Source organism: Bombina bombina, chromosome 7 (genome assembly GCF_027579735.1).
Source record: "Bombina bombina isolate aBomBom1 chromosome 7, aBomBom1.pri, whole genome shotgun sequence".
Taxonomy (NCBI): domain Eukaryota; kingdom Metazoa; phylum Chordata; class Amphibia; order Anura; family Bombinatoridae; genus Bombina; species Bombina bombina.
This window is the reverse complement of record NC_069505.1, coordinates 230,986,281-231,006,375: the sequence shown is the minus strand read 5'-3', so window position 1 is coordinate 231,006,375 and position 20,095 is coordinate 230,986,281. Positions and strand designations below refer to the sequence as shown.

General features: G+C 39.5%; 1 protein-coding gene across 3 annotated transcripts in view; it reads left to right on the top strand.

Annotated features, from left to right (window-relative positions):
* Nucleotides 1–20,095, top strand: part of USH1C (USH1 protein network component harmonin) — a 393,388-nt gene that overhangs the window by 160,835 nt on the left and 212,458 nt on the right. The window lies entirely within an intron of this gene.

The following is a 20,095-nucleotide window of genomic DNA, read 5'->3' as shown; positions in this document are numbered from 1 at the left end:
CAGATATACTGAGATATTGACATGCTTAGAAACACTCTCAGTCGGGATTAAAATCTTTGCAAAAATGTTTTATGTCTAGAAAATGTAACTTAAATCTTCCTTGATCCGTGTGATATGAATTAATCTATACAAATGATCATAATGGCCAGCAAACAAAATGTATTGTGCCAGAGGTCATTAAACCGTTAATAGTGTAGAGCGTCTTGGCAAATATATTGATACATCAAAGATAAATAGTTAAATGACAGTAATTTCCCTTTTTTGGCTCAATTCCTTTTATATCATTAACCAATGATGTCTTATAGCCCCCCCCCCACCCACCCCAACAAAGGGGTAAACACATATGGAGTTGGGTTTGGGTAATTGGATAGCAGCAGTCGGGAGTCAGGTCAGCTATTAGATTTAATACTGACCACAGGCAGAGCAGTCACTGTTTACAAATATATAACAATCCCATGTAATAGATGGCCAGTTGGATGTCCGCCTCACTAATTAAAACCTTTAGGTGAATTATGTTATGTTCTCATTGGTTGGTGAACTATTTAATGCATATTACTATTTTAATTTTGTCTGTTTTGTTTTAACCTTATACCTTTGCATGGGATAAATACATATTTACATAGGGTCAGTAGAACTATATATGCTCTAACAAATCAGGAATTACATTTTTGCATTCAAAAGTCCCTTTAAGATTTCTCCCTAAACTTTCTGTGAAGCTGAGATTGGCGCAGAAGCTACACAGTGCCTCACAGCCTCCAGATATGATGCACATAGATTACTGTGAAATGTAATAGTACGGAGCACTGTCCTTTTGCCTCATGGGACACCAGTAGTTTTCCACTACAATTACTTTATCTGAAGGTCACAAATCTGTGCAGCTGTTGTGTTTTGCGCACATGTGGGACACATCAGGACTTTTTGTTTTTAAGTGACAGAATGTCCTGTTCCCTTTCCTATTCCAGAAATCCTTTAAGGGACATGGATATGAAATAATAGCGCATGCACTTTTTAAGATACTTTTCAATTTACTTTTACTGTCAAATTGACTTTGCTTTTTTTGGTATCCTTTGTTAAAGAGCATAACTAGGTAGGTTTCTGCAGAATCATTTACAGCAATGTTATACATTGTTAAAAGTCCTGCTGCCATATAGTTCTCAAGATGTGCATTCTTCTGAGCATATTTATATACGCTCTTAAGCTTAAGCGGTGATTCCAATCCTTAGGATACACTGACAGGTCAGATTTTCAGGATATCTGAACTAGAAAACAGCTGAAATAAGCAGCTGATCGGTAATTATGGTTATTAACCTGTTGTCACCCAAGTTAATCATACAAATATTTCCTGTTAGTGTGCCTTGAGGACTGGAATTGAGTGACCTAGAGAACAAAGTTAATTTTATAACAGAAGTGCTATAAAGCACTCAACAGCCTCACTCCCAACTCCATTTCTTCTCTCATCTCTAAATGCTCCCCGACCTCTGACCTACGTCTCTCTAATCCTAATATCTCTAAGTCCCTCTCCCGCCTCCAAGACTTCTCACGCGCTGCTACTGTCCTCTGGAACTCTCTACCCTGCTCCACAATATTGTCGCCAACCTTGTTTAGCTTCAGACGCTTCTTGGAAAACTACTTATTGAGAGGGGCTTACCATCTCCCCTCTGTTTTTCATCCTACCCAAAATAATTCTTCAACTGCCTTGTCTCACTGCTGCAACTACCCCAAACCTTATGTCTCTGCACCCTCAACTGTAGACTGTAAGCTCTCGTCAGCAGAGCTCTCTCACTGTACTAGATTGTTCAGCCTGTTATGTTTTTGTATTTTATCACAAATCCTTATAATTGTGTACCCCTATCTCTGTACATAGTGCTATGGAATTTAGCGGAGGTGTACAAATAAATTCTAATAATAATAAAACATTTTTTTATTGCATGCTCAATATGAAAATGTAACTTTAACTAAAGCAAACAGTATGCATACTAGACATACAGTATGTACATGCATTCAAAAATGCCAAAACTCATATAAGGTTAAGGAAATATGGTGTGTGTGTGTGCATGTGTAAGTGTGTATGTGTGTGCATGTGTGAGTTTGTATTTGTGCATGTACTAGCGTGTGTGTGTGCATGTGTAAGTGTGTATGTGTGTGCATGTGTGAGTTTGTATTTGTGCATGTACTAGCGTGTGTGTGTGCATGTGTAAGTGTGTATGTGTGTGCATGTGTGAGTTTGTATTTGTGCATGTACTAGCGTGTCTGTGTGTGTGCATGTGTAAGTGTGTATGTGTGTGCATGTGTGAGTTTGTATTTGTGCATGTACTAGCGTGTGTGTGTGTGCATGTGTAAGTGTGTATGTGTGTGCATGTGTGAGTTTGTATTTGTGCATGTACTAGCGTGTGTGTGTGCATGTGTAAGTGTGTATGTGTGTGCATGTGTGAGTTTGTATTTGTGCATGTACTAGCGTGTGTGTGTGCATGTGTAAGTGTGTATGTGTGTGCATGTGTAAGTGTGTATGTGTGTGCATGTGTAAGTGTGTATGTGTGTGCATGTGTGAGTTTGTATTTGTGCATGTACTAGCGTGTGTGTGTGCATGTGTAAGTGTGTATGTGTGTGCATGTGTGAGTTTGTATTTGTGCATGTACTAGCGTGTGTGTGTGCATGTGTAAGTGTGTATGTGTGTTTGTATTTGCGCAAGTACTAGCGTGTGTGTGTGCATGTGTAAGTGTGTATGTGTGTGCATGTGTAAGTGTGTATGTGTGTGCATGTGTGAGTTTGTATTTGTGCATGTACTAGCGTGTCTGTGTGTGTGCATGTGTAAGTGTGTATGTGTGTTTGTATTTGCGCATGTACTAGCGTGTGTGTGTGCATGTGTAAGTGTGTATGTGTGTGCATGTGTGAGTTTGTATGTGTGTGCATGTACTAGCGTGTCTGTGTGTGTGCATGTGTAAGTGTGTATGTGTGTGCATGTGTGAGTTTGTATGTGTGTGCATGTACTAGCGTGTCTGTGTGTGTGCATGTGTAAGTGTGTATGTGTGTGCATGTGTGAGTTTGTATTTGTGCATGTACTAGCGTGTGTGTGTGCATGTGTAAGTGTGTATGTGTGTGCATGTGTGAGTTTGTATGTGTGTGCATGTACTAGCGTGTCTGTGTGTGTGCATGTGTAAGTGTGTATGTGTGTGCATGTGTGAGTTTGTATTTGTGCATGTACTAGCGTGTTTGTGCATATGTAAGTGTGTATGTGTGTGCATGTGTGAGTTTGTATTTGCGCATGTATACTAGTGTGTGTGTGTGCATGTGTGAGTGTGTATGTGCCTGTACTAGCGTGTGTGTGCATGTACTAGTGTGTGTGTGCATGTGTGAGCATGTATGTGCATGTACTAGCGTGTGTGTGTATGTGCATGTGTGAGCATTTATGTGCATGTACTAGCGTGTGTGTGTGCATGTGTGAGCATGCATGTGCATGTACTAGCGTGTGTGTGTGCATGTGTGAGCATGTATGTGCATGTACTAGCGTGTGTGTGTGTGTGCATGTGTGAGTTTGTATTTGCGCATGTACTAGCGTATGTGAGTTTGTATTTGCACATGTACTAGCGTGTGTGTGTGCATGAGTGAGCATGTATGTGCATGTGCTAGCATGTGTGTGTGCGCATGTACTAGCGTGTGTGTGTGATACCTGACTGCTTTCTGTAAAAAAGAGTGATTAAATAACTTCTTGTTCATCCTTATATGCATATGTGAGTGAGTTTGTGTGTGCATGTGTGAGCTTGTGTATGTGCATGTGTGAGGGTGTATGTGCATCTGTGAGAGCGTGTATGTGCATGTGTGAGAGCGTGTATGTGCATGTGTGAGCATGTAGGTGCATGTGTGGGGGTGTGTATATGCATGTGTGAGGGTGTGTGTTTGCATGTGTGAGGGTGTATGTGCATCTGTGAGAGCGTGTGTGTGCATGTGTGAGCTTGTAGGTGCATGTGTGAGGGTGTGTGTATGCATGTGTGAGGGTGTGTGTTTGCATGTGTTAGCACGTGTGTATGCATGTGTGAGTGTGTGCATGTGTGAGCGTGTTTGTGCACATGTGTATGAGATTGTATGACTGTGTGTGTGCATGTGTATTTAATCTTCACGATTTTGTTTTTCAAAGTATCCAAGTAAGATTTTTATTTACTCTCTAGCACAATATCAGGGATAGTTGATTGATTAATTGGCAGCGCATTCTGGCCTGGATTTAGAGTTGGGTGGTAGCCGTCAAAACCAGCGTTAGAGGCTCCTAACGCTGGTTTTTAACGCCCTCTGGTATTTAGAGTCAGTCATTAAAGGGTCTAACGCTCACTTTCCAGCCGCGACTTTTCCATACCTCAGATCCCCTTACGTCAATTGCGTATCCTATCTTTTCAATGGGATCTTTCTAACTCCGGTATTTAGAGTCGTGTCTGGAGTGAGCGTTAGAAATCTAACGACTAAACTCCAGCCGCAGAAAAAAGTCAGTAGTTAAGAGCTTTCTGGGCTAACGCCGGTTTATAAAGCTCTTAACTACTGTGCTCTACAGTACACTAACACCCATAAACTACCTATGTACCCCTAAACAGAGGTCCCCCCACTGTAATGAGTTTTATTATGTTGGATCTCAACTGCCTTAAAGTGTGAATGTTTCACTTTGAAATACAGACTATTATTTCAGCATAGGCTGTGATGATTCAGAGTGAGTTTTAATATATGATGAATTGAAGTATGAATATATATTTGTAGTGATAAGCTACAATTAATGTGTAGCAATATTTCAAAATATAACTGAAAATGAAGTACAAGATTTCTGAAATAATATTCAGGATTGATAAGCAGTGAATTTCAATATTGAGACCTTTGTTTAAATAGGTAGCAAGAGTTATGTGGACTAACCACCGTTAACCTTATTGTAGTAGTAACCGAGTAATATGTAGTGAGAGAGAACACAGAAATCTGCAGCTGCTGACAGGGGCGTGTCAAGTACACAGGAGTTCCCCTGCTGATGACGTCAGAGCTGTTCCTTAGCGTTATAGTGAAATTGGTTTGTTACAAAAAGTTATATTGAAACAGAAGTAGCAATATGATAACAATTGCAGCAATTTATATCAGTTAACTGTGTGGCAGCAACTTAAGATTTTATGTTACTTGCGGTTATTCCTTGAAAGTCCCGGTTTGTACTGCTTGCAGGTGTCTGATGAAAAAGATCCAATCCTCAGAGTAAAAGTAACTTAGATGAAATAAATTCGTTCACTGGGTAGCAGTTTGTAGTAACAGTTCCTGCTGGTAATTGTAATCCAATAACTTGAAGTAGCAAATATCTTCAAATCATGAAATAATGCACAGGTTAAGAAATAGATGCATAGAGCTTAGCTGATATGAAGTTAATAACTAAGCACTTGTTTGGGGCGGAGACATGACTTAAATAGAGGTGTAAGGTGAGCTGTAGAAGAAAAAAGGAAAACCAGGAGTGGAAACCTTACACGTCCCCCCCCTCAAGCAAGCCGACCACGGCTGGATGTTTTGGTCTGTGGGGAAAACGTCTATGGAAACGTGCAACAAGCCTTGTAGCATCAATATGAGTATGAGGCTCCCAAGAGTCTTCTTCAGATGAAAACCCTTTCCATCTCACTAGATACTGAAGTTCACCATTATAATATCTTGAATCCAAGAGATCCTGAACTTCGTACATGTTAGTGTCCAGGCATACCGGATCAGGAGGAAGGAGAGGAGTAGGAGGGTGTCGACCCGTATAAGGCTTCAGTAAAGAGACATGGAAGGTAGGGTGTATTACCAAATTATCAGGTAGATCCAAGGTAACTGCATTCTCATTTACTATGTGAGTGATCTTGAATGGGCCTATGAATAGACTAGCCAATTTCTTCTTGGGAAGATGTAACTTGATATTTTTGGTTGACAACCACACGAAGTCTCCTACTTCATACTTTGGAGCAACTCTACGTCTTAAGTCATAATACTTTTTCTGAGATGCTTGTGCATGTTGTATGTTAGTAGATAGATGATGGAAGTTTTCAGATAGGCGTTGTAGTAATTCGTCAACAGATGGTGTATTTTCAGAAGAGGAATGCTGAAAATTGAATCTAGGATTGAACCCATAATTAGCAAAAAAGGGAGAGTAATTGGTGGTACTGTTGATAGTGTTATTGTAGGAAAATTCTGCCATAGCAAGAAAAGATGACCATTTATGTTGATGGTATGAGCAGTAGCAACGTAAGTATTGTTCGAGCCATTGGTTCAATCTTTCAGTTTGTCCGTTCGTTTGTGGGTGGAAAGCAGTACTTAGCCGTTGTTCAATTTGCAGACTTGTAGTGAGTGTCTTCCAAAACCTTGAGGTAAATTGGCTACCTCTGTCTGTAAACAAAACAGTCGGTAAACCGTGATGCCTTACAATGTTGTTCAGAAACAAATGTGCAGTTTCTGAAGAAGTAGGCAACTTGTGGTAAGCAATAAAATGTGCCATTTTAGTAAAGTGGTCAGTAACGACTAAAATGGTGGTGAAACCAGAGCTTGGTGGTAATTCTACGATAAAATCCATACCAATGTGAGCCCAGGGTGAATTGGGTATGTCCAAAGGCATGAGGAGTCCATAGGGAGGTCTTCTCTCGGGTTTGGATACTGAGCAAGTAATACATTGCTGAATGTAGAGCTTGATAGAATTTTCCATGGATGGCCACCAGTAAGTTCTGCTTACTAATTCCTTAGTGCGTCTGATACCTACATGACCAAGTAAGGGAGGATCATGGTGTTCTTTAATAATTTGTGCTCTGAGTGGTTCAGGTACGTAAATTTGAGAACCATGATAATATAATCCATCTTTCTTAATTAGGGAGTTCAGAAGTGCTTGTTTTTCCAACCCTAAGGCGGCTTCATAGTCTGGAACTGATATAGATAATGAAGCGAGGAATTTAGAGGGTGGTAGGATACAACTAGGTGTATATTCAGGAATGGGTCTAGGATCTCTGCGGGAGAGTGCATCTGCCTTTCCATTTTTCGATCCAGGTCTATACAAAATCTGGAAATCAAAACGACTGAAGAAGAGGCTCCATCTAACCTGTCTCCCAGATAAAGTTTTGTTGTTCTGTAGAAACTCAAGGTTACGATGGTCTGTATAAATTATGATGGGATGAGATGTACTTTCTAGGAGATGTCTCCAAAATTCCAAAGCTCTTTTGATGGCGAGTAATTCTTTATCCCCTATGGAGTAATTCATTTCTGCAGAGGACATAATTTTTGAAAAGAAGCCGATAGGAAATAGAGGTTCTTTGAGTGTCTTACGTTGTGATAAGACTGCACCGAGTGCATAATCCGAAGAATCCACTTCCAATATATATTGTAGATCGGGATCAGGATACTTTAAAATAGGAGCTGAGGAAAAGGACTCCTTGAGGAAATTGAAAGCATCAGCAGCTTCTTTCGACCATCTGAACACGCAATTGGAACTAGTAAGTTTGGTAAGAGGTTTCGAAATATTCGAGAAATTTCGGATGAATTTCCTGTAATAATTACTGAATCCGAGGAATTTTTGTAGATCTTTTCTGTTCATAGGAGTTGGCCAGGATTTTACTGCCTCAACTTTTCCTTCTTGCATTTGAATGCCTTCAGGGCTGATGGAATAACCCAGGAAATCTATGGTTGTAGTATGAAAAATGCATTTTTCCAGTTTGGCATAAAGTCGGTGAACCTGGAGACGAGATAAAACCCAACTAACGTGTTTGATGTGGTCAGTAGTATTGGAGGAATAAATCAGAATATCATCTAAATAAACTATGACACAAATATCGAGTAAATCATGAAAAATGTCATTTATAAAGAATTGGAAGGTTGCTGGTGCGTTGGTGAGTCCGAAAGGCATAACTAGGTATTCATACAACCCATATCTTGTTCTAAAAGCCGTGAGCCATTCATCCCCCTCTCTGATGCGTACAAGGTTGTATGCGCCCCTCAGATCCAATTTAGTATAGATAGTGGCATGTCTTAGTCTCTCTATGAGTTCCGGAATGAGTGGCAGTGGGTAGCGATTTTTTATGGTGATCTTATTTAGTTGTCTAAAATCGATAATAGGGCGTAAAGAGTTATCCTTGTTTCGGACAAAAAACATACCAGCACCAGCTGGTGAGACAGAAGGACGAATGAATCCTTTCTTCAAATTCTCATCTAAATAGCTTTTCAGATGGTCTAATTCGGATTGACATAGAGGATATAAATGTCCTATAGGTGGAGTTGTACCTGGTTTTAACTCTATGGGGCAGTCATAGGATCGATGAGGAGGAAGTGTTTCAGCCTCTTTTTTACTGAAAACCTCAGCAAAGTGACTGTATTCAATTGGTACAAGAATGTCAGGAGTGGGGTTCAGAGAAAGTAGTGACTGCCTAATACAAGTTTGTTGGCAATATTGAGAGTTTAAATGTATGTCTAAAGATTTCCAACTGATCTGAGGTTCATGTAGTTGTAGCCAAGCCAACCCAAGAACAATTGGAAATAATGGAGATGTAATCACATCAAAAGAGAGATGTTCATGATGATTGTTTAATGTTGTGACAGAAAGAGGAATGGTATGATGTGTAATAGGTCCAGAAGAAATCTCAGAGCCATCAACAACACGAAGAGAAATAGGAGACAATTTCTTAATCAGTGGTATTTTATTGATAGAGACTAATGAGCTGTCAATGTAGTTGCCTTGAGCTCCGGTGTCAATGATAGCAGGGACTGAGATCTGTTTACTTGCCCACTGTAAAGACAAAAGTAGAGAACAGTGAAGTGATTTATTAAGTACTACTTGAGAGGTAAAGTTAGTGCTACACTTACTGTTCTTTTTCCGAGGTATGATAGGGCAGTCCTTAAGACTGTGAGCTGGATCACCACAATACATGCAAAGGCCCCGGGTCTTTCTTCTCATACGTTCATCCGGTGATAGCGGACCCCTGAAGATGCTGATATCCATAGCTTCAGCTCCGCTGGGACTAGTAGACCTAAAAGTAGGTTGGTTAGAACTGGGAACCTTTTCCTTTTTGTATGGCTGGTCTGAGTATTGCCGTTCTGATCTTCTCTCCCTTAATCTTCTATCGATATGGCTACTTAATTTCATAAGAGCCTCAAGTGTCTCTGGCAATTCTGTTCTGGCTAATTCATCCTTGACTGCATCGGAAAGACCAAGCCTAAATTGATTTCTGAGGGCTATGGCATTCCATTGGGAGTCAATGGAGTACTGTTTGAACTCAGTTATGTAATATTCCACAGGTCTGGAACCTTGTTTAAGTTTCCTCATTTTGCTCTCAGCTGTAATTTGGAGGTTGGTATCATTATACAATTCATCCATGACGTCAAGAAATGCAGAAAAGGAGGATAGGACCGGATTATTAGTTTCAAATAGTGTGTCAGCCCATATACGGGGTTCTCCCCTTAAGTAGCTTATCATGCAGAGAACTTTCACCCTATCATTTGGATAGGTCCTAGGCTTGAGAGAAAAATTAAGAAGGCAAGCATTCTTAAAGTGGCGGTATTGATTTCTGTCTCCTTGAAAATATTCTGGAGGAGCAACAAAGGGTTCAGGAGAGGTCTCTTGGTTTGGTAGCTTAGGATTGATGGAATCTTTTATAACGTTTCTCAAAGTCTCATTTTCCAATTGTAATTCTCTTAGACCCTGGCTGAGTTGGTCTACCCTTTGTGATAGGTTAAAGACAATTTGTGGGAGTTCGGCTGGATCCATAATAATGGCTTAGTTATTCTGTAATGAGTTTTATTATGTTGGATCTCAACTGCCTTAAAGTGTGAATGTTTCACTTTGAAATACAGACTATTATTTCAGCATAGGCTGTGATGATTCAGAGTGAGTTTTAATATATGATGAATTGAAGTATGAATATATATTTGTAGTGATAAGCTACAATTAATGTGTAGCAATATTTCAAAATATAACTGAAAATGAAGTACAAGATTTCTGAAATAATATTCAGGATTGATAAGCAGTGAATTTCAATATTGAGACCTTTGTTTAAATAGGTAGCAAGAGTTATGTGGACTAACCACCGTTAACCTTATTGTAGTAGTAACCGAGTAATATGTAGTGAGAGAGAACACAGAAATCTGCAGCTGCTGACAGGGGCGTGTCAAGTACACAGGAGTTCCCCTGCTGATGACGTCAGAGCTGTTCCTTAGCGTTATAGTGAAATTGGTTTGTTACAAAAAGTTATATTGAAACAGAAGTAGCAATATGATAACAATTGCAGCAATTTATATCAGTTAACTGTGTGGCAGCAACTTAAGATTTTATGTTACTTGCGGTTATTCCTTGAAAGTCCCGGTTTGTACTGCTTGCAGGTGTCTGATGAAAAAGATCCAATCCTCAGAGTAAAAGTAACTTAGATGAAATAAATTCGTTCACTGGGTAGCAGTTTGTAGTAACAGTTCCTGCTGGTAATTGTAATCCAATAACTTGAAGTAGCAAATATCTTCAAATCATGAAATAATGCACAGGTTAAGAAATAGATGCATAGAGCTTAGCTGATATGAAGTTAATAACTAAGCACTTGTTTGGGGCGGAGACATGACTTAAATAGAGGTGTAAGGTGAGCTGTAGAAGAAAAAAGGAAAACCAGGAGTGGAAACCTTACACCCACATCGCCGCCACTCTATTAAAAAAATTTAACCCCTAATCTGCCGACCGCCACCTACGTTATCCTTATGTACCCCTAATCTGCTGCCCCTAACACCGCCGACCCCTATATTATATTTATTAACCCCTAATCTGCCGCCCCCGCTATCGCTGACCCCTGCATATTATTATTAACCCCTAATCTGCCGCTCCGTACACCTCCGCTACTTACATTATCCCTATGTACCCCTAATCTGCTGCCCCTAACACCGCCGACCCCTATATTATATTTATTAACCCCTAATCTGCCCCCCACAACGTCGCCTCCACCTGCCTACACTTATTAACCCCTAATCTGCCGAGCGGACCGCACCGCTACTATAATAAAGTTATTAACCCCTAATCCGCCTCACTCCCGCCTCACTAACCCTATAATAAATAGTATTAACCCCTAATCTGCCCTCCCTAACATCGCCGACACCTAACTTCAAACATTAACCCCTAATCTGCCGACCGGAGCTCACCGCTATTCTAATAAATGTATTAACCCCTAAAGCTAAGTCTAACCCTAACACTAACACCCCCCTAAGTTAAATATAATTTAAATCTAACGAAATAAATTAACTCTTATTATATAAATTATTCCTATTTAAAGCTAAATACTTACCTGTAAAATAAACCCTAATATAGCTACAATATAAATTATAATTATATTGTAGCTATTTTAGGATTAATATTTATTTTACAGGTAACTTTGTATTTATTTTAACCAGGTACAATAGCTATTTAATAGTTAAGAACTATTTAATAGCTAAAATAGTTAAAATAATTACAAAATTACCTGTAAAATAAATCCTAACCTAAATTACAATTAAACCTAACACTACACTATCAATAAATAAATTAAATAAAATACCTACAATTACCTACAATTAAACCTCACAAGCAAAAAACAGTTTGGAGCACCAAAAAACGAGTGAAAAACTAAAATTTATTATTAACAATAGGGTTAATTAACCCCAGGGTAAGAGTGTATAAACAATAAAGCGAAATACAGAGAACAAAAAGGCTGACCGGTTTCGGCGTGTGCCTTAATCCTAGCCTGCTTAAAAGTGTTAGTAAATTCACAACTTAAAAACCCACCTCTATGTTTCAATTGGGTGTGAGATTCACACCTTTCTAATAGTTGACCAATGTTCAACTTCCTAATTTATCAGACACCTGTGTTGCCTACTGACATCACTTTTGTTATTAGGTGTGGCAATGTCGGTACAGCCCTCTTAAAGTTTTAACTGTAAACTTTCCTTTGCTGTCACCCAGACCGCACAAAAGTGCTCATCGCCACATCTAATCTACTACTGAAACAAATTGTAGTTGTATGAAATTAGACCTATTGCTTATATAGCCAAAAATTGCATTTGTCTGTTCCCATTTATATATCTACATATCTCCGTATATGAAATGCTGTCTAATATCTTACGTTCCTTGAACGTTACAACATCTTGGAATAGATAGAAAAAGTTGAGGAACCTGGGACTGCCTGGGTCCGATACTGCCCACTGTCTCTTTGTGTATGAATCTTCATAGCAAAAAAGATTTGAATACAGCTGTTCGAGAATGCGTGTGTATTTGTTTACTAAAGTGACGTGTAAGTCACACCTCTAGTAGCGCCCTATAGGCTTGCGTGCCCCTCCGCTTCCACAGCATTACTTCGCCTCCCACTCTAATGATACGCGTGGAGGAGGTGTGTCAGCAAAACCCCTAGCCTCTTGTTAGACGGATTCTCCAATGTGACCACTCAAAGTGAAGTGCCCTCACTCAATCAATGTACGTTCATCCCTGGTAGATGCGGCTAAATGGCTCTATCCAGGAACTTTTGCTGTACATCCCCTTACGTTACTACTTAACTGTATAGAGTGTGTGTGCTTCGCTAAGGGGGGGGGGGGTTGGGGGTGGGCAATAAAGGCTCTCATCAATATAAAGTTTAAGCAGATATTTTCTTTCACTAAAAATACTGTAATCTATCTGCTCTGTGAACGGAATACTGTATAGCTTTTACTCACTGGTACCTCATTATAATCATGTGGGCATTACACTTAAACCAGTTAAATATCAAGTAATAAATTATTATGATTGAGTTATCCTTAGTTGTATGTGTTTATAATCAATTTAGTTTGTATTATAAAGTGCTGGTTAGAAATTGTTTGTGTTGTATGTAATTATAATTTTTCACCCCTTAACCCTTCCCCCCCCTCCTATTCCCCCCTTATATCCCCCCCTCCACCCCTTCCCCCCCACACCCCCCCTCCCCCCCTCTCCTCCCTCTTCACTCATAACCCTCCTTTACCACTTCGTTCTCACTCTCTCTCTTTCTTTCTCTCTTCTTTTCCCCTCTTCTTCATACCCCTTTCCAGTTCCAACCCCTAACCCCCATTTCCCTTATTTTCCCTTATAATTACATACAACACAAACAATTTCTAACCAGCACTTTATAATACAAACTAAATTGATTATAAACACATACAACTAAGGATAACTCAATCATAATAATTTATTACTTGATATTTAACTGGTTTAAGTGTAATGCCCACATGATTATAATGAGGTACCAGTGAGTAAAAGCTATACAGTATTCCGTTCACAGAGCAGATCCATTACAGTATTTTTAGTGAAAGAAAATATCTGCTTAAACTTTATATTGATGAGAGCCTTTATTGCCCCCCCCCAACCCCCCCCCCCCCTTAGCGAAGCACACGCACTCTATACAGTTAAGTAGTAACTTAAGGGGATGTACAGCAAAAGTTCCTGGATAGAGGCATTTAGCCGCATCTACCAGGGATGAACGTACATTGATTGAGTGAGGGCACTTCACTTTGAGTGGTCACATTGGAGAATCCGTCTAACAAGAGTTTAGGGGTTTTGCTGACACACCTCCTCCACGCGTATCATTAGAGTGGGAGGCGAAGTAATGCTGTGGAAGCGGAGGGGCACGCAAGCCTATAGGGCGCTACTAGAGGTGTGACTTACACGTCACTTTAGTAAACAAATACACATGCATTCTCGAACAGCTGTATTCAAATCTTTTTTGCTATGAAGATTCATACACAAAGAGACAGTGGGCAGTATCGGACCCAGGCAGTCCCAGGTTCCTCAACTTTTTCTATCTATTCCAAGATGTTGTAACGTTCAAGGAACGTAAGATATTAGACAGCATTTCATATACGGAGATATGTAGATATATAAATGGGAACAGACAAATGCAATTTTTGGCTATATAAGCAATAGGTCTAATTTTATACAACTACAATTTGTTTCAGTAGTAGATTAGATGTGGCGATGAGCACTTTTGTGCGGTCTGGGTGACAGCAAAGGAAAGTTTACAGTTAAAACTTTAAGAGGGCTGTACCGACATCGCCACACCTAATAACAAAAGTGATGTCAGTAGGCAACACAGGTGTCTGATAAATTAGGAAGTTGAACATTGGTCAACTATTAGAAAGGTGTGAATCTCACACCCAATTGAAACACAGAGGTGGGTTTTTAAGTTGTGAATTTGCTAACACTTTTAAGCAGGCTAGGATTAAGGCACACACCGAAACCTGTCAGCCTTTTTGTTCTCTGTATTTCTCTTTATTGTTTATACACTCTTACCCTGGGGTTAATTAACCCTATTGTTAATAATACATTTTTGTTTTTCACTCTTTTTTTGGTGCTCCAAACTGTTTTTTGCTTGTGAGACTTGAATTGTTTGGCCATTGTGAGCACACACAGCGAGTTCAAACACCTTTTAATTCCCCTATTGCGGAGGTTTAGCAATTCCCAGCTTGGATACTCACCAGTTGCAAACAGGAGCATCACAATAAGGATTATATCAACAACACCACTAGGATACAGGAGAAAGATTAACCTGAAACAGGACTGTGGTGAGTTTGTTTGCGATATAACTAAAAGTGATATCATTTGACTGCATTGGAGAGTTTCACACTCATATACACATGACATTTTCATTCAAATTTGGCTATTGTCAGGGGAGATTGGGGTTGACCCACTGACATAGCAAGTTTATGAACTTTTGTCTGTTTAATCAAGCTGGCTGTGCAATTGTGATTCATTATTATTTTTACATATGAAATTACACACTACGTACACACCCAACCTAAGCACCCCCACTTCTCTCTGACTGTTCTATACAATTAAACCTAACACTACACTATCAATAAATGAATTAAATACAATATCTACAAATAAATACAATTAAATAAACTAACTAAAGTACAAAAAATAAAAAAGAACTAAGTTAAAAAAAATAAAAAAATATTTACAAACATTAGAAAAATATTACAACAATTTTAAACTTATTACACCTACTCTAAGCCCCCTAATAAAATAACAAAGCCCCCCAAAATAAAAAAATGCCCTACCCTATTCTAAATTAAAAAAGTTCAAAGCTCTTTTACCTTACCAGCCCTGAACAGGGCCCTTTGCAGGGCATGCCCCAAGAAATTCAGCTCTTTTGCCTGTAAAAAAACACATACAATACCCCCCCCCCCAACATTACAACCCACCATCCACATACCCCTAATCTAACCCAAACCCCCCTTAAATAAACCTAACACTAAGCCCCTGAAGATCTTCCTACCTTGTCTTCACCTCACCGGGTATCACACCGATCCGTCCTTGCTCTGATATCTTCATCCAACCCAAGCGGGGGCTAGAAATCCATCATCCGATGGCTGAAGAAGTCCAGAAGAGGGTCCAAAGTCTTAATCCTATCCGGGAAGAAGAGTAGATCCGGACCGGCAACCATCTTCTTCCAAGCGGCATCTTCTATCTTCATCCGATGAGGACCGGCTCCATCGTGAAGACCTCCAACACGGACCCATCTTCTTCCCACGACGTCCAACTGAAGAATGAGGGTTCCTTTAAGGGACGTCATCCAAGATGGCGTCCCTCGAATTCCGATTGGCTGATAGGATTCTATCAGCCAATCGGAATTAAGGTAGGAAAATTCTGATTGGCTGATGGAATCAGCCAATCAGAATCAAGTTCAATCCAATTGGCTGATCCGATCAGCCAATCAGATTGAGCTCGCATTCTATTGGCTGATCGGAACAGCCAATAGAATGCGAGCTCAATCTGATTGGCTGATCGGATCAGCCATTCGGATTGAACTTGATTCTGATTGGCTGATTCCATCAGACAATCAGAATTTTCCTACCTTAATTCCGATTGGTTGATAGAATCCTATCAGCCAATCGGAATTCGAGGGATGCCATCTTGGATGACGTCCCTTAAAGGAACCGTCATTCTTCAGTTGGACGTCGTGGGAAGAAGATGGGTCCGCGCTGGAGATCTTCACGATGGAGCCGGTCCTCATCGGATGAAGATAGAAGATGCCGCTTGGAAGAAGATGGTTGCCGGTCCGGATCTACTCTTCTTCCCGGATAGGATGAAGACTTTGGACCCTCTTCTGGACTTCTTCAGCCGTCGGATGATGGATGTCTAGCCCCCGCTTGGGCTTGGATGAAGATTTTGGAGCCAGGACGGATCGGTGATACCCGGTGAGGTGAAGATAAGGTAGGAAGATCTTCAGGGGCTTAGTGTTAGGTTTATTTAAGGGGGGTTTGGGTTAGATTAGGGGTATGTGGGTGGTGGGTTGTAATGTTGGGGGGGGGTATTGTATGTGTTTTTTTACATGCAAAAGAGCTGAATTTCTTGGGGCATGCCCCGCAAAGGGCCCTGTTCAGGGCTGGTAAGGTAAAAAAGCTTTGAACTTTTGTAATTTAGAATAGGGTAGGGCATTTTTTTATTTTGGGGGGCTTTGTTATTTTATTAGGGGGCTTAGAGTAGGTGTAATTAGTTTAAAATTGTTGTAATATTTCTCTAATGTTTGTAAATATTTTTTTATTTTTTTTAACTTAGTTCTTTTTTATTTTTTGTACTTTAGTTAGTTTATTTAATTGTATTTATTTGTAGATATTGTATTTAATTCATTTATTGATAGTGTAGTGTTAGGTTTAATTGTAGGTAATTGTAGGTATTTTATTTAATTTATTTATTGATAGTGTAGTGTTAGGTTTAATTGTAACTTAGGTTAGGATTTATTTTACAGGTAAATTTGTAATTATTTTAACTATTTTAGCTATTAAATAGTTCTTAACTATTTAATAGCTATTGTACCTGGTTAAAATAAATACAAAGTTACCTGTAAAATAAATATAAATCCTAAAATAGCTATAATATAATTATAATTTATATTTTAGCTATATTAGGATTTATTTTACAGGTAAGTATTTACCTTTAAATAGGAATAATTTATATAATAAGAGTTAATTAATTTCGTTAGATTTAAATTATATTTAATTTAGGGGGGTGTTAGTGTTAGGGTTAGACTTAGCTTTAGGGGTTAATACATTTATTAGAATAGCGGTGAGCTCCAGTCGGCAGATTAGGGGTTAATGTTTAAAGTTAGGTGTCGGCGATGTTAGGGAGGGCAGATTAGGGGTTAATACTATTTATTATAGGGTTAGTAAGGCGGATTAGGGGTTAATAACTTTATTATAATAGCGGTGCGGTCCGCTCGGCAGATTAGGGGTTAATAAGTGTAGGCAGGTGGAGGCGACATTGTGGGGGGCAGATTAGGGGTTAATAAATATAATATAGGGGTCGGCGGTGTTAGGGGCAGCAGATTAGGGGTACATAGGGATAATGTAAGTAGCGGCGGTTTACGGAGCGGCAGATTAGGGGTTAATAATAATATGCAGGGGTCAGCGATAGCGGGGGCGGCAGATTAGGGGTTAATAAGTGTAAGGTTAGGGGTGTTTAGACTCGGGGTACATGTTAGAGTGTTAGGTGCAGACGTAGGAAGTGTTTCCCCATAGCAAACAATGGGGCTGCGTTAGGAGCTGAACGCGGCTTTTTTGCAGGTGTTAGGTTTTTTTTCAGCTCAAACAGCCCCATTGTTTTCTATGGGGGAATCGTGCACGAGCATGTTTTTGAAGCTGGCCACGTCCGTAAGCAACTCTGGTATCGAGAGTTGCAGTGGCGTTAAATATGCCTGTACGCTCCCTTTTTGGAGCCTAACGCAGCCATTCTGTGAACTCTCAATACCAGAGGTATTTAAAAGGTGCGGCCAGAAAAAAGCCAGCGTTAGCTACGCGGGTCGTTACCGACAAAACTCTAAATCTAGGCCTCTGTTACTATAAAACCTAAACAAAGATAAACACTGAATAACTCTTCTCAATTAAAAGTAACATTGCAGGCATATACAATTTAGCATCCATTAAACTATTTTTTTTATACAGTATGGTATTTTATTTATGTATTTTGCATGAAAATTGTCACATAAAAGTTGTTTGGATTTTAATTTAGACTAATAGCTGATTCTGAGGTATACCTGCTCATTGGCTGACAAGCATGATTCCTAATCAAATGGATAACGGGTAAACCTCCATTAGGCTAAAAAACAAAAAGTAGCTTTATTAAAAACAGTATATATTTTAGAAATATACCTACTGTTTTTAATAAAGTCATGTTATGTTTCACTAGACTAGATTCTACAAGCTTATCAAGAACATAGCAGCAACATAGTGAAACATAACATGAATTTATTTTCCCAGGATGAGGCAGGATTGGGGACTGTTATACTGGGGGTTGCTCAAATGCTCTCTGGCTCAGTGCAAGGAAAACATAGGATTAGAGGAGATCTGAAATCCCAGAGATAATCTCATATTCATATTAAATTAACAAAGCAATTGATAAAGATATATATGGGGCTAAGATCTGTGTCTGCTATATGGAATGTTTATGTTTGTTCACTGTATTCTCACAACCTTTGTCTGTCCTTCCATTTGTCTGTATGTCCTTCCGTTTGTCTGCCTGTCCTTCCAATTGTCTATTTTTCCTTTCCTTGGTCTGACTCAGGGCTAAATTACAAGTGGAGCTCAACCAATAGCGCAGGGTGCATTATTCTTAGTGCAACCGTGCGTTAGGGCACAATATGGTCTTACACGTGAATGGTAAAAAAAGTTTTTCTGACAATCTTAACACGGACAACATTTTTTTAGCACACCCTATACTTTCAATGGATAGAGTAGGATGTGCTATTGGTGCTCATTTTGTGCACAACACAATGTAGCACTAGAGGATTTGGCGCTTTTGGAGAATTTAAGTAGTGTTAATGCTTGAAAATAACAAAACATATGCTAAATATATTAAAATAAAGTGTGTCACTCATATCTATACAAATCAAATGTAAAATAAAGGTTAATTATTGAAAGAAATCTTTTAACACTGATTTAATGGGATGTGACTGGGAAGGCTCAAAGGTATGCGTGTGTATTTATATGTGTGCGTATATATACCTGTGTATGTGTTGTATGTATGTATTTGTGTGTGTGTATATATGTATGTATTTAAACTCACCAGCCACTTTATTAGGTACACCTTGCTTGTATCAGGTTGGACCCCCTTTTGCCTTGAGAACTGCCTTAATTCTTTGTGGCATAGACTCAACAAGGTGTTGGAAACATTCCTCAGACATTTTGGTCCATATTGACATGATAGCATCACGCAGTTGCTGCAAATTTTTCGGCTGCGCATCCATGATGCAAATCTTCCGTTCCACCACATCCCAAAGGTGCTCTATTGAATTGAGATCTGGTGACTGTGGAGGCCATTGCAGTACAGTGAACTCATTGTCATGTTCAAGAAACCAGTTTGAGATGATTTGAGCGTTGTGATATGGTGCATTATTCTGCTGGAATTAGCCATCAGAAGATGGGTGCAATGTAGTCATAAAGGGATGGACATGGTCAGCAGCAATACTCATGTAGGCCATGGAGTTTAAATAATGCTCAATTGGTACTAAGGGGCCCAAAGTGTGCCAAGAAAATATCCCCCACACTATTACACCACCACCACCACCACCCTGAACTGTTGATACAAGGCAGGATTGATCCATGCTTTGATGTTGTTTACAACAAATTATGACCCTACCATCTGAATGTTGCAGCTGAAATAGAGACTCATCACACCAGGCAGTGTTTTTCCAATCTTCTATTGTCCAATTTTGGTGATCCTGTGCGAATTGTAGCCTCAGTTTTCTGTTCTTAGCTGACAGGAGTGGCACCCAGTGTGGTCTTCTGCTGCTGTAGCCCAACTGCTTCAAGGTTCAAAGTGTTGTGCATTCAAAGATGGTATTCTGCATACCTTGGTTGTAATGATTGGTTATTTGAGTTACTATTGCCTTTCTATCATCTCGAACCAGTCTGCCCATTCTCCTCTGACATCAACAAGGCATTGTCGTCCACACAACTGCCGCTCACTGGATATTTTCTCTTTTTCGGACCATTCTCTGTAAACCCTAGAGATGGTTGTGCATGAAAATCCTAGTAAATCAGCAGTTTTTTAAATACTCAGACCAGCCCGTCTGGCACCAACAACCATGCCACTTTCAAAGTTACTTAAATATACTACCACGTCTAGATGCCT